This window comes from Zootermopsis nevadensis, unplaced genomic scaffold, assembly GCF_977971745.1.
Source record: "Zootermopsis nevadensis isolate Lab colony 2312 unplaced genomic scaffold, Znev_1.0 Znev_ptg000021l, whole genome shotgun sequence".
In the NCBI taxonomy this organism is placed as follows: Eukaryota; Metazoa; Arthropoda; class Insecta; order Blattodea; family Termopsidae; genus Zootermopsis; species Zootermopsis nevadensis.
This window is the reverse complement of record NW_028259153.1, coordinates 14,881,338-14,896,353: the sequence shown is the minus strand read 5'-3', so window position 1 is coordinate 14,896,353 and position 15,016 is coordinate 14,881,338. Positions and strand designations below refer to the sequence as shown.

General features: G+C 38.7%; 1 protein-coding gene and 1 long non-coding RNA gene across 11 annotated transcripts in view; both read left to right on the top strand.

The window, feature by feature from the left end:
- LOC110830226 (nucleolysin TIAR) overlaps positions 1–15,016 on the top strand; it is a 907,764-nt gene that overhangs the window by 362,233 nt on the left and 530,515 nt on the right. The gene's annotated exons all lie outside the window — the stretch shown is intronic.
- The window catches only part of LOC147873196 (uncharacterized), a 43,008-nt gene continuing 31,976 nt past the window's right edge, over positions 3,985–15,016 (top strand). Inside the window, exon 1 of the long non-coding RNA XR_015536097.1 lies at positions 3,985–4,091. This is a non-coding gene — a long non-coding RNA (uncharacterized LOC147873196). The remainder of the gene's footprint in view (positions 4,092–15,016) is intronic.

The following is a 15,016-nucleotide window of genomic DNA, read 5'->3' as shown; positions in this document are numbered from 1 at the left end:
AGGGAAACCATTAAAAACGCCAGTCAGTATAGACGGTCTTTTTGTTGAGATTTGAACTCCGAATCTCTTGAATATAAAGCAGGAGTCTTAAGCACTCAGTGTGACGTTCGTCAGCTGGCGGAATATTCTGTTAGGTTATGCAAGTAGCAGGTAGCTGGTAAGTTACTTTGTTTGATAATTAGTAAGTTCGTTACCTGTCTAGTTAGTTGGTTAGTTAGTGCGTTGTCTATCTGGTTATTACCGATAAGTTACCTAGTCAGTTACTAAGTAGTTTGTTAGGTGGCGGTTGCCAGTTAGTTCAAGCTCCTCTGTGGCCACTGTGACACGTAATATTAAACTGTAATTTATTTTCAGTGTTTGTTGAAGAAGAGACCTCTGCTCATGGGCACACACACACACACACACACAACATGAAGTAAAAGTCTCGGGCAAAGTCTTTTGCATCAGCCGTTTGAATTTTAAAATAAATTTAATTGGAAAATTCCAATCTAGAATTGCTCGCATAACTTTTAGATGTATGAATGACTGTATTATCAACATGGCAAATGCAATATCCTTCCACATGACAAAATTGACTTGGTTTAGAAGTTTTGATATGAGGGCAATATGAGCTAGGTTTCTATTGTTATTCCTGCTGTTTGGATCGATGATTGTATATCATTTAAGTTAATTTAGTACCTATTCCAGGTTACTCTTATTCAAGAGTTTACAAATTGTCTGTCCTGCTGTATGATAAGGCTAGATAATTCTGCCTGAGCGTGAATCCGTCTGTCCGTATTTGTTTGCTATCCCTCCAATAAATGTTACCAACCCAGTTTCGTAATTTTTAATTACGTGTAACCACTCTTCATAGTAAAATAACAAGTAGAAACGCTGAAGTTGGGGAAACGATATCGTCATTTGATATCACGATGTGAAATTGAATTTGATGACCTTCGAAACGTAACCAAATTTAGTTTGGGTGAAATTGTGAAATATGGAGTCCTCAGAAAATCTGTAATATTCTTGATTCTACGAATTATTAGAGAATGTGTTTGGAAGAACCTTCTGTATGTTCAATATTATATGAGAATATTTTAGATTGGGCCCGTATGTGACACCCATCAGATAGTGGAGATATTGTATGGAATGTGCACTTGGATAAGCCAGGAATAAGTTTAATTACTTATTTAGAATTTTTTCGAACCTTTGGGCACACCTTCAAAAAATCCCGTAAGTGGGTCTCTGGCCTGAAACGTCTTTTACCGTTAGATTTTTTGTGAGAAACAAAGGTCCTCCTGACCGTACAGGTTCAAGTTGCAAGTAAACAGAACGTGGCGCCGCAAACTAGTCGCTTATCTTGTCAATAAATTCCATATTCTTAACCAGATTAATCCAAAGATGGCTGTCTTCATTGCCCTTGCGATGGAGGCAGCGATGACCTCTGAAACGTCGGTAAACGTCAACCAGATTACACGGCGCAACAACCCAGAAGACAGCCATCTTCAGACTCACCGCCGTAATAACTTCAAGTCCTACAGATTAATCCATTTTATTACACAGTAATATATTTTAAGATCCTCTTAACATTATCCCCACACTTACAATTAGATCTCATTGTGTCTTTCCTTTATGTTGTGGACAAAAATATTGTAATTTTATGTATCCTCAAAAGCAGCCGATAAATTGTACCAGAGATGTCCCGTGACATTTGTTTTGCTATATTAAATTATCAAATAAAACAAGATAGAGCGTTGAAATCTATGGAATCAAATATAAATCATGCTACACAGGTATTTGGCCTTTACGGCATTTGGAAAAAAATATTACAACTTTATAGCGTAAAACGTAGCAAAAAGATTTTTGAATGTTATAGTGTTTTCAGTTCTTTGCCGCGTTGGGCAGGAAAAGAGTGTGATTTGTTTTACTTTTGGCCGTATCACATCCGTACATGTGTCAGATTAGTTGTGATATTTTGTATCTTTTGCCAGTGAGAATGAATTTACAACATCTGTTGATGCCAGAGCCGTTATTGATGGCGATGGTTTGGCAGTAAGACGCGGTCATTCCGTTTGTCTGTCAACGGTTTGCGTGTTCTTTTATGGCCCAAATATGAGACTTTGTGGGAAATGGGGAAACATGGTAACCCTCTATTTTAGTGGGCATTTGTATATGGCAGACTCTAGCAATAAAAGAAACCAATTTGTTTTTAGGTGGGCTGGAGCCTTAAATGTTTCAATATAACATCGGCCATATGGAACATATTTTTCTTCTGTTTTACGTTTTAAAAACTACATAGTGTAAATCTTACAATGCCGTTGCCTTCGTATTAGGACTGAATTTTTAGTCTGAAATAACCTCCGCTGCATTTATTTTAAAGGAAAATAGACTACTCTGTTCTTTGTTCTTGTTTTATTATATCATAATTTTCTGTGCAAAAAGGGTATATCGTTTCTTACATTAGGCCTATTTAACATTTCGGTATGATTGTAGATTTAAAAAAAATGCAGATTCCGAGACGGTACATTAAATAAGGCAGCTATCGTTTGCTTTCACACCCCTTATAGCTAATTATTCATTAATTATTCTGCTATTCGGAGCTGTCTAATTTGAGCTATTGACATTAATCGATAATGTGTCGTAAATAAGTGCAACTGGCCTGGGATTGCGCATCGCGGTTTCCTTATTTTCGGAAAAAATATTGTAATATTAATCCATCGCGGTGTAGGACCCTCGATCTTTTGCTGTCGCTTATGCGCAGGCGCATTACGCCGGCCTCAGTTGACCACTAGTGCTCTCAAGAAAGGTCTCCAGATGATGGACGACGTAGTTGGTTCATTTGTTTAGGTTGACCGTTACATGCAGAGTTGCTTAATTTTAAACCCGATATGGATTTTGTCATGGCACCATACAAGCAAAGTGTCTTATTTGCAGATCGTTGTTTTACCGTTTCCGGGGGGGAGGGGGGGAGGTTAAGACATATTTATTGGAAACGGCGAAGGTGTGCTGTAAATACTTGTCACCTGAACGGCTTTTATGTGTGTCAGTATACTGAAAGTTAGGGGTGGAGAAGCAAACTAATCCAACTTCGAACTGATACGGGTGTAAAGTGAAATGGTAGTTGCGTATATAAGGTAAAACCCTAGAACGTGGTTGAAGAAAGTGAAAGAACCTGTCAGGAAATTGGTTCTCCTGTGGATATTCCAAACTGAAACTTTTCGAAAATAAGTGTTGATGGGAGTCACTCAGCGATATTTCTTGGTATTTGAAGCTGAGATCGCTTTTATGGAACGTACAGTGCGACCTTTGCGTAACTTTTTAGTTACTGCTGTTTACTTCTGAGTAGAAAGATAAAGTGCTTGTGTGTTGCAATTAAAAGAGTTTAAAAATAAAGTACTTAATAAAACAAATTACATTTCACAATGCTCTGGCAGTCACACGCTTTTTGGAAGCGAAGCGTGAGAAATAACAGATGGGGGAAGAGCAGCTGTAATGAGATTTTTAAAATTTAACTTTGTAGGAATTAAAGAAGACGAGATTAAAAATGTGAGCAACGTTAAAATAGAATCTGGATGTGGTAAACGATAAAATATAAACCAGCGGAGTAAATCACATGCATAAAATAACGAGAAAATGTAATTTAACTAAAGAATATCCATCCCCAAGCATGGCAGACAAGTTCTGAAAGGGTATTGTGACGCCCACTTGCTGTATAAAGTGCTCCAGACTGAAAAGTAGTAGAGCATCAGAAACAACTAATAACTGTACAATTAGTCCATCTATACTGCAATGAAGGTTCCACTATTGTAGATTCCAGTGTGCAAACTAGGTCTGTGTCGGACATTGTCTCAGATACGTATTCTCACGGTAGCAATGTTTGTAGTTTTTAAACAAAAACAGAAATATTTCGTGAAACGTTTATAGCTTAGGTTAGTTCGACTACTATTTAACTACTTAAGTAACCCAGTGCACCCAGAATTTCAACTCCCATTACTTCCCCTCACTCACTACTCAGCGGCCGCGTTTGAGGAACTGAACTGAACTGTACTTTGTTAGTTACGGAGGTCTCCTTGTCTTCTTAGGAGGTCAGGATGTGGGGAATGGCGCAACTCGTAAGTACACTTTGTGGACAGAAAGTAGAGTTACTAAAGTTTAAGCAGGTGGTGCATGTATGATTTGAGGTTTTCACAGCGGTGAGAATGAAGATTTCTGTCTTCTGGGATGAATCGCCCTGATGACGGAGGCAGTATGACCTCTGAAACGTTGGTAAACAACTACCATACTACATAGCGCAACAACCCAGAAGACAGAAACCTCAGGTGGTACATGAACTTACAAATTGATTTTAAAGGGTTAAGGGTAAATATCCCGAGAAAAATACGAGAGTTTGATTCCGATTGAAAGTGTTGCTGCTATAGGCATGTCCAGAAATTCTTTATGTATCGTTTGAAAGAAAAATGTCTCTGATGACAGATTATAGGTAAATTGTACGTTTCCATTTTCTCACTTTACACCGAATCTGATGCTCCAGCTTGACGAAAAGATTAAGTTATTTTGGCTGTAACTTGTAACTGCGTTTATTTTTAATGTCAGACAAGCTTTACAAGAGACACGTAGTGGATTCCATTTCTTATACATGCACCTGAGAATATTGTTATGTAAATTTATGAGTATTAAACATTAATGTTTATTACGTCTTGAGGTCTTTATAATGAAGGTATTAATTTGGAATTGGTTCAAGTCTTCTGAAGTGACACAGTCGTCCCGATAACATTGTTAAGCATTGTAATGTGTCAATTCGAAGTCGGAATGTTGATTGTATCTGGCAGACTCCTGGGGCACCGTACTTCTTGCCAGTTCAGTATTCAGAGGGATGTTTTGTCACTGGCTGTCTCAGATATCTCGTCTGTTGTAGGGCACGAAGGGATTGGAATGAGTAATTAGTGGCTGGGTGCCATCTCTGTGCGTTGCAGAGCTTGAGGCGTGTCGGAGAGACCCAGATGCTTCTCCGATTGTCACCCTGTTACAGAACTGACATAGCAATTTGTTTGGAATCTGTATCATACTCCAAAACCACAACTATATATCATTCGCCTAGTGCAGTAGGCTCATCTTGATTTGTAATATTCATAATACATATAAGAATTTCCTTTGAAAATATTATGGTTCTTTAGCTGGTCGAGAATTTTTTTCTTTTTACAACAGCCGAGGTCTAGAACTTGTAGACCTTTGCATGAACCAGTTCAGTCTATTAAACACACGCACACACGCTCTCTCTCTCTCTCTCTCTCTCTCTCTCTCTCTCTCTCTCTCTCTCTCTCACACACACACACACACCGTGTTCCTTTAAGATTGACGTTAGTATTACCCTGCCATCTGTAGTTTGTCCCTCGATTGCTATCTTCTTTGGATATTTTATAACTAAACATACGCATTCAATTCTTATCCCCATGCATTCTACAAGTTCCACTCTTCTCAATCTCTCTGACTTAGTAACTGTAACAATACTAAGTGAAGAGACATTATTGTGCTCCTTACCGTGCTTTGTTTGTCTTTTTAGATTTTACCTTATTTTGTTAAGATGATTTTAAGAAGGAACAGCTAATAAATAAATCCATGTGATTTTTTTCTTCGAAAAGTTTGGAAAAGATACCATTTGGGATATTAATCACAAATAAGATTTGAAGATATGAAATGGATCAAACTGAGAGGGTTGAGTTTTAGGCTTGTACGTCAGTGGAACTTCAGTTATCGGGTGCAAAGGCGAGGGAATTAAATTATATTAATTTAGTGCATAAAAATTCGTACCACGTACTACCAAAAGTCAGGAAAAAGCGAGAAAATTCTGTTTACGTACTCTGCAACAATGTGTTGCTAGGATACCGAAGTTATCGATGCAGGACTTGTAAACGTATTACAGTAGGCTCTGTATTGCCGATAAATCTACTTTTGTTTGTAACTAAATAAAATAAATGAGGTATCTGTACTCTGTGCTATGAGATCGTCACAAGTAACGATTGAATTATCTGAAAAGTTTTTCGTAAAAATTTCCGCGTAACTTTGTGACGACCCCAGACGAAGCTTCCATCTCAACCCTGATGTTAAGACTACTTTGCTTGTAATAGTCTCGTACTCCGGGTTGGGAACAAGGATGAATATCAAGGAGGGTAACAGATAAAATGATTAATTGCTTGATCAATCAAAGCCATACGAGTACGACCACTAATTTCCATTCGCTGCTGCTTCCCCCCCTCCACATTCATAGCGGTAGCAGCAAGAGGAAGCCCTTTTGAAATGTAAATTAATCACCGTAATTATCTGATTTATTTCGTAGAAAGTTTCGTAACAGACGAGCAGAAAGCCATGTCACGGTTTAACGATTCTGTGTACCACAAACAACAGCAAGCACAAAACCTTTCAGAAAGCAACAGGAAGGCAGGAAATTGTGAGTCAGTGTTCTGATACGAGCAGAATTAGGAGTGGGTAAAGAAGAGAGGTGAACATTGGCCCTTTTAGACAGGTCTGCGTTCTTTGACTGAGTCCGACAATCTGAAGGACACGACAGAAGAAAACATACAACTAGAATATAAAATAGAAACAGGAAGAAGGAACAACAGAGAAAAATCAGAAAGGAAAAGGAGTAAATATACACATTTTTCTTCTGGTGGTTTTTCGTGTTTTCACAAAGCGTGACCTCCGTATCGGTCCTTTGTTGAGTTCAGTCGAAGGCTTGAAAATTCCCATCTCATCTCAACTGTTTGTGGCTTTCATTGTGCTTATTATTCCTTAAAAATTGTCATTTGTCTTTTAAAGTTGTTCCATTCAATGACCTAAGAAATCGGGCATGTGCTGTTTGAATTCCTGTCTCTGTATGCCTTATGAAACTTGTTTTACTTCTGAAAACTTAAACTCGATTAGGACAGAAAGTTTTGTAATCACTGTAAAATATCGCGTAGCATGTAGCATTAGTGGGCGTGTTTATGGTCTACCTTTCCGCACAATTCCATATTCCTTGCTCAGATGTTTGCTTTTTTAGTTATTGCTACCAAACCTTATTATATATCGGCCGTGTTGTTCTTTTACATTTTCAAATATATCTTAAAAACCTACATTACAATACATGACGTGACGACGACATGTAGCCCTCACAGGAGACAGAATGAGGATACAGGTGACTCTCATTATACGCGCTTTCGCTTTCAGCGTTTTCGCATATCCGTTGTTTTATTTCAGTATCATAAGGAGCATCAGAATTCTATCCGTGGCCACAAATTAAGGGCTGTCATGATGGATCAACAGAAGATACACGGGAATGTCAAGAATTTCCCGTTTAACGCGTAATATATACGGCAATTGGAAGTAAAGCAAACCCTGGGTAGAACTAGAGTCACCTATACTAAATTTTATTCGGAAAACATAAGGACTCTCAGGACACCCACGCGTAGGTGGGGGAATGATATTAAAATGTGTCTGAAAAGTATAATTTGTGTGAAGTGGATTCGGCTGACATAGGATATTTTTCAGGAGTGGGATTTGTTCGTACTGCGATGAACATCTGGGTTTCTTGACTGGTTATGTTAATGTTGACTTCTCAAGAAGGACTCCGCATCAGAGAATGGTTGGTTCCAGGGCGTCTAAACCTTGCAAGGTTGGAGTCGGCTCCAGTGGCTTGCTTCAAAGTACATAACTTCACCGAAACAACGTTATGAACATTACATGCTGACACGGTCAGGCTTTGTGGCAGGGAGGTCTCCACTTCTTAATTACTCAGTCCTGTATATGTGCACTGCGACAGAGGAAGGCATGGGTGTGTGCAAGTGATTTCCATCCCAAACCCTAAACGAAACTTACCCCCGATCACAAAACCGATACAAGCCAGCGTGCACAGAATGGATGGAGATTTGTTTTGTGTGTTGTAACCAGGAAGCTGTCAGGATTTGGGCGGGGGAGGGTGGTGGAAGTTGGGGGAGGCTACGGTGTTTGAATGGCAGATAAATGGATTAAACTTCCTAACAGTAAACACTGTCAGTTTTTACTGCTAAGAGCTTATTTCACAAAGACTGCAGTGTTTTGTAAAGACATGTCTTCTGTTTTGTGCTTGTAATCAAAACCCAAGTATCGACAGATCATGACATTAAACTGATGTATTTTATATTCATAATTTAAAAAAAATGGCCTTTAATATAGTTGAAAAAAATTGCAAATAAAAAGGGCTAGGAAAGGTTGTGTGCCTAGAATAGGTGAAAACGGCTGTCGGAAACGACAAATATTTGCAATAATTTGGTTGTGAAATGTCGTGGGAAGAGACGACTTGGTATACGTGGTCGTAGAAGACACGATAATATTAAAATGATAACCTTCGGACTGCACTGACTCTGATGTTGCCAGGGGCAGTTTAGACCACGTGACATACGATCAGTCATTCAGTGAATTTATATGTTGCAATAAAAGGGACCGCCTAGACTAATTTGCTGCATCGCCAATCCTACAAGATTCTCGTAACCGCCACCCACTAAAAATATATATAAGAAGACATTTTATATCCCTGCCACGGAAATGGAAACCCATTTGAAACGTCCTATATATATGCATCATATCCATTCCGCAACAGTGAGGATATCATCGATGGTGGGGAGGGGGGGGGGGGCTCAACGAAGAAGTCATGCAATAAAATTGTACCTGCGTCCAATCCCTCACACATCTATCTATTGCTTTCAGAAGTAAACGTGCGTAAGTAACAGTAGATTGCTGACCGTCTCGGTGGTTTGATCACTCAGCTTCGTTTTTAAAAGGATTCGGTTTGATCGGATATCTTGACTAGAATTCTTATTCTTATTCTCTCATTCTTCCTATGAATATTTCGTGTTAGGAACAAATATGAGTTGATAACAGTTTACTCCCAAATCTTCTGTACTTCATCACTGTGTTTAAGTTTCCATTCGAATTCCTTGCAGTTGATATAGCATTGTTAAATAAAGTAAGAATAAAAAGTCAATGTGCAGAGGATTGAATGGTTGGTTTACAAGTAGGTGTTGGTGGTTAGATGGGTGAATGTTTGGGGTTTTGGAAAAGTGGAAATTTGTGTGGATGAACGGGTAGAATGATCGGTACATTTTGAAAACGAGCAAGGATAGATGTACGGGTGGAAAGGTAGAAGGATGGATGGTGGATTTGGTAGCTAAGTGGATGGACAGATTGAAGATGCACTGCTTGCCTTGTGTGTGGTTGAATGTAGGCTGTGTGTGTGTGTGTGTGTGTGTGTGTGTGTGTGTGGATGTTGATCTGGATGGATTATGCAACATTGAGTCACTCCTAAGAACGCGGTGCATCACGGTCTCCACATTGTAGGAAAGTCTCACGGGTGATCGTTGTATGTGAAATGTCTCGTCGTTCACTTTTGCGTCGATTCGTCGGAACCTGGAGTGGGGTTGCAGCCTTACGAGGCGCGGCGAAGAAAGCGACCACATGCTGAAAGAAGATGAGATTTGGGTGCGCACTTCTTCCACTTCACTGGGGAGTCGCTCCTGAGTCACTACTTTCGCCAAAGAATAAGAGGGACTAGAAGAAACACGTGACCCATGTGCTGCTTTTTGGATTTCTGTTTTCGATCCCTATTAGGAAGCTAAGTGTGTCTGAACGTCCATGGAGACATGAACGGATATACTCGACCGAATCTCGCGATCAAGTTGTTAGCACTCCTGTTTTGTATTCGGGACGTCCCTTGTTTAAATCTCTGGCTGGAGACCAACTCTCCTGAAGGAGCGTTCGAGGTTTCCCTCTCAGAAAATTTCAGGACAGTACCTTACGATAGGCCACGACCGTTTCCTTCCACATCTTTTATAATTCATTATTATTTACTATAATCCACCCATTCGACGCTATACAGTCTGAGATACTGAATGTATTGTTAGATAAAGTATAATTAATTAAAACAATTATAATTAACTGGTTTTCGTAAAACTCAGCATACATACATATGCAAGATTTGAGGTTTCACAGCGGTGAGTACAAAGATTTCTGTCTTCTGGGTTGTTGCGCTGTGTAGTCTGGTCGATGTTAACGAACGTTTCAGAGGTCATACTGCCTCCGTCATCAGGGCGATGAGTACGAAGATTTCTGTCTTCTGGGTTGTTGCGCTGTGTAGTCTGGTCGATGTTAACGAACGTTTCAGAGGTCATACTGCCTCCGTCATCAGGGCGATGCAATATGACCTCTGAAACGTGGGTTAACATCGACGAGACTACACAGCGCAACAACCCAGAAGACAGAAATCTTCATACATAATATGCTGTTGGAGCCATCCACCATCTCCTGACGTGTGTTTCTCTGTACTGAATATCATATTGTAGTGGTTAGCATCTCTGACATCTCTAGAATTGGGGGATCGCGGGTTTGATATCCATCCTGTAGATCTATTACAGTGATTGTAGCTTGTGTGTTCGCAGCGTTAAATTCTTGTGGAAAAATGCTGTTACGGATGAGCTAGTTCAGGCTAATCCCGATTCGAATGCTGCTTTTGGTATGCGAATTCTATTGAACACAGTGTTGTGGGCTTCTCCATGTTAAAGTTTGTAACAGATGAGAGAGGGTGAAATATGGGAGAGAACAGTGCTTCTCATCCAATAATCTTCTCGGCTACTGACTCCAGATAGTATGAAATTTTATGAACTCGGTAATCGTGAGGCAACGCTAGTAGCTACAGCAAAATTCGCGAACAAGCCATAAAACTAAAAATTCAATGGATGGGTGGTGGGAGCGTATGTGTGGAGGGGGATATGAAATGAACGGTGAGGGCTGAGGGTAGGGCAAGACAATCACATCACTACCCTGGTGTAGCTGTATATCACAATGCAGCACCCATCTTTACAGACTGACTAAAAAGATTCTCGACTATATGACATTCAATTTCAACGTCAGTGAAAGTAGGAAGAGAAGGTTTCCTGGCGGATGCACAGGTAGAGAGATTCGTTTCTGTTGTGCCCACGAGAGAGGCCTACAGATTGAAACAGTTGTCATGGGAGTACTTTTTTTCGAGAATCGACAGATTTCTGGATTACAGATACACGACGTATCAAAGGTTGAATTTGTCTCCTCCTTCAGGTGCGAGCAAAGGCTTCATAGATCGTGAGAGCCATTGGATTAAGCTGTCGAGGTTTTATAGGATTTTAGTTTCAGTGACGCCACCCGTAAAAATCATATTATCGGTTTGAACATTTCCATGACGAATGTGTCAGTTTTTTCTATAAGGAAACAGTTCATAGTTACACGTTCGGGCTGAAGTGTTACGGTTTGTTTTATTAATAGTGATTTTTCCCCTTTATATTTTCTCATCGCTAGACGTAACAACCTTTTTTCTTTGCAAACATATACTGACGCATTTTGGCTTGTATATTCCAAAATATTGTACATAACCTTATGTTTCCTGTTGTTTCGTGATAATACGAAGTTGGTGATTCCAGAAATTTCTAATGGTGGGATCTTCAAGGCCGTAATTAGACAAGAACAAAAAAATTTGAAGCCTTTAACTACATTAAGAGTAGAAATTTCTGAAACAAAAAGAATTGTGAGTTGAATCATGACAGAAACTGAATTCGGTTCTGAAGCTTCAGTGAGATTTCATGTTCTCACGGCGGCGCGTAAGAAGATGATAGCCTAACGCTTTCGTGTTAAGAGCAATTACCTTTTATTAATTTGAAATAAGCACAGTACTGAATGAGTTTCTTATCTACGTCTTTAATTAATACTCTGTGGGATCTGATAGACACAAACAGTTCAGATGCTTCTTCATCTGTGAAACTATCTACGTATCTCGATAGCATCCAGTATTTCGTATCTGTAATATAGCTTATCGTAGAAATTTAATTGTATCGTATCAATCCAAGCCCATAACGATATTATAAGCTCCAAAACAATGACCGTGCGAAAATTGTTGGCAGAATAAAATAAATGTCATTAATACTTGTCACGTTCATTCGGGACGTTTCTGTATATGGCATATATTTTACAAAATACAATACATTAGACTGTATCTAGCAACTTTAGTTTTGTGTTCGTATCTATAAGAAGTTAACTCAAAAGGTAGTATCTGTAAATTGTGTGCTCCGTTTTACTGCATGATTTTGCTGTTCTTAAGTAAACTGCTAGTGACTAGAATAATGAACACTACGTATGAAATCGTCTTGGCCTTGTCTTTGTTGTTTTTTAATGGCATGTGTCAACACAAGGAAAACATTGGCGTTGGCTTTCCAGATCGATCGTTGTCAAAAGTGGCATAAGAGCCTACGAGAGTCATACGTTCTATGTGATATTGTCCTCTGACAACCTAAAACTGAAAGGCATCTTACATAATTTTCAGGTGTTTTATACGAGCGAAACACTTGTTTTAACACACTTTAGGAGAGAAAATAGGTACAAAGTGTTCGTGAGGAAACTGTTGAGGAGAATTTGTTTACCCACACAGAATGAGTAATAACAGGATGTAGAAAATTAAATCATGAGGAGCTTCATAATCTACTCGTATTTTGTTTACCTCATCACTTTGGGCGATCGAATCAGAGAGCATGGAATGGGATAGGTGATATAATAGGCAATTTGGCGACAAGGCCATTGTTTATTTTAGAGACAGTGTGAGGATTTGAAGTGGATTACACTATCGGGATATGGTTCAGTTCTGTTACCTAGTGACGGCAAACCTTTTGATGTCATTAAAATAAGATATTGTAGGTGCGTCATATTATGATTTTATTTAAATAGTATTAAAATATATTAAAATTGTCCGTCAATCACAATAAATCATTAAAATAATAAATTTCTTGATCAGATTAATTATTATTCATTTATTTATTAATAGTTATGGGCATGTTAGAATTACTTCTGAAAACTGATTCTGCTCCAGAGAGACCGTATAATATATTTTCTTTACGTGTAGTTTGTTTAACACGCTGCCACTGTCTCAGACTGTACAATTATTGAATTATGAATTAGAAAGAATATGGAAAGAACAGACCTCAGCTTATTTGCCTGTAGAGACTTAGGAAATCCACGGAAAGATTAGGTGGTTTCAAGGCCGGGATTTGAAACCGGGATATCCAAAGTACGAAGCATGACGTTTGGTCAAGTAAGTGATTATTAGCGCATAAAATAACGCTGCACAGTGGAATTTTGCATGGTCATATCTGTACTAGACCCTCTATTGGCGCCCTCCTTTCAGACTGTTTTCCATTTAGTGTCCTGTACTTAGATTTGAAGAGGAAGGGATATTCTTCTGTTATGAGTGTATTATATTTTATATTTATGTAGAATATTATTCTGAGGAATCGTATGTAGTACAATCTACCTAAAATCTGATAACATGACTGAAGTCAGATCCTTTTTATTACTCATTTTGTGAATTCAGTACAGTTATTGTCTTAACAGCCAAATCTAAAAGATAAACCACAAAGTTGGTCATCCTCCCTCACACAATTTCCATACACATAACATGAAAGTGGGGGAGCACTTGCTTCATTTTGCACACTGCCCCCCCCCCTCCGCCCTGAACGCACATTCCACCCCTACGTCTTTCTTCTTTTTCCGCCCACGATATCAAAATGCAAAACGATATGGTTGGCAAGGGCTCTCTTTCCGGATGGTATATATGGAATTTATCCTTCACCCGTCTTTTCTACTAAGAACCACATCTTTCGTTTCAACATTATGTCAGTGGCGGAATCGAGCGTTGTTCACTGTCATATCATAGCTGTACTTCCAGCTCTGAAACGAGGTCTTTTGCATTGGCGTATGCTTTTATAAGAAAACGTATTTTGCGTTTCTTGTACAGAGTACGTGAAAGTGAAAGCGTTCTTGGTGACATTATAACTATTATAAAGTTTGGAGGGAAGAATGGCTAGCTGAAAAACGATATGTATCGCATGTGGCACAAAGCTTTTAATGTATTTTTTTATAAAAAAATACCAAATGAAATTCCAGTCCGTGAGACAGCAAACGCAGGTACTGAGTTGCTATGATTTTGTGTATATCTGTTGGCGAATGTATAATAAAATCAGTTTATCGAAAATATGCAACCAATGTGCCACGCTTTTGCTTCGAACTTTTACTGCACGTCGCATTTTTATCCAGGGCAAAGTACGGTGATTATTGTATTCGGGGTTGTTACCACTTCGCATTCCACTATACCTCAAATATTTCGTTTAGTAATTGGAAGTGTAGTTAAAATTTAAAATTCTAGTACAGCAGTATTTTATTCAACCTCATTCACATTCCCAATGTCGGCGACATACTTCACGTTTTTTCTCTGAACATTACAATAAATACCATTCTCTACTGAAGTGCCTCATATGGGTGTGGAACTTGGTTTAGCATTCTGTGGAAATTAGGTACGAGCAGGTTCAAGGTTTGTGGCAACGAAATGTTGAAGAGTGTATTTGAACTCAAATTCGTATTTGTATGTTTCCGGCCAAGGACCTTTCAGCTGCGTGTTATGGAACGTGAGAACATACGGACTAAGCGAGATTAAGTAAGATAAAGAATTGTATTATTAGGAGCCTCATCATTTGTATTATTCGTCTAATATTTTCAGAATAATTAAGACATGCTTCATGCATGTGTAAGTTAAAGAAGCCTCCTTTCAAATTTGTATCTAATAATCTCATCTTACTCGATGCTGCCGATATAATAGCTCCATTAAATCTATCCACTTATAAAAGCCCTTGCATTTTTGGTTACGCGGGAGTCTTATCTGCGCAAGCGCTAAAACGTCACGACCATCTCATGCAACATGATTGCATTATTGTCGTTTAAACTTCGTTTCCATTATGTTGACCTTCGTAATTATTGTTATAATTACTGAACTTTACTGCAAGTTAAACAATAATTATGTATATTATTTATTTACATTTCCGTTATACTGTATTGATGGTTAAAGTAAACTAATAGTCGCTCAGCTAGTCAAGAAATGTTACAGTTTTTATGCACCAGAAGTTTCATTACCGTATTCAGAGGAACCCGCAGTTAATATATTAAATATTACTGTACATAA